This window comes from Lissotriton helveticus, chromosome 5_1 (genome assembly GCF_964261635.1).
Source record: "Lissotriton helveticus chromosome 5_1, aLisHel1.1, whole genome shotgun sequence".
Lineage (NCBI taxonomy): Eukaryota > Metazoa > Chordata > Amphibia > Caudata > Salamandridae > Lissotriton > Lissotriton helveticus.
In genome coordinates, this window is record NC_136065.1 from 174,847,835 (window position 1) to 174,848,561 (window position 727).

Genomic DNA, 727 nt, shown 5'->3' on the forward strand with positions numbered 1-727 from the left:
GCATGCACAGGGGATCGCGAGCTCGTGTGTCAGAAGCGACGTGGGACCCGGTTTGATCCCGGTGGTTGGCGAGCAAAGTGCAGGACGGCAAGGAGCGTCTTTGAAAGCGGTATTAGGGGGGCAATTTGAGAGCTCTGGGAATCACGTGTCTGATACAAAAACTGCACGCAGCCTGCAAGGCGTACACTTGGATCCTCGTGGGTATTTTCTCAATCTTTAAGCCAGTGGTGTCCCTGTATAGCGGTGTGTAACAGTAAGGCAGCATTATAGAGCCTTCGATAGCTCAGTTGGTAGAGCAGAGGACTGTAGTGGAGTGTCTGTCATCCTTAGGTCGCTGGTTCATATCCGGCTCGAAGGATTTCAAGAGTGTAAAAGCAGGCTTCTCACCGGCAAGAGGTTGAGGGGAGACTGGCAGTAACATTAGGAAGGGGTAATTAGTGGTTAAAACGTTCTGAAGGTAGCGATATTTACAACTCCTAGAAGGTGATAATTAAGGCTTATTTTGCAGGGTAGAGCTGGACGTCTGCTGACAATTTTAAGGTTATCACATTGTGGACTCATTAAGGAAGGAGGTTGGTCTCCAGGGTTGCGTAAGACACTAATTACAGCGGTGGGTGCTGAATATTAGCAGGGGTATCGGAAGTCCATAGAGGGCATTTAGGGTTTACTGGAAGGCAGCCACGCATTGATTTACTTTGGGACATGGCTGCACAGGGTGCGAGAGGTA

The 727-nt window shown here is 49.5% G+C and overlaps 1 non-coding gene across 1 annotated transcript; it reads left to right on the forward strand.

The window, feature by feature from the left end:
* Nucleotides 1–272: 272 nt before the first annotated feature.
* On the forward strand, nucleotides 273–358 carry TRNAY-GUA (transfer RNA tyrosine (anticodon GUA)). Its single transcript is given in 2 exon segments — nucleotides 273–309; nucleotides 323–358. It is a non-coding gene; the product is annotated as a tRNA-Tyr (tRNA).
* The last annotated feature ends 369 nt before the right edge of the window (nucleotides 359–727 follow it).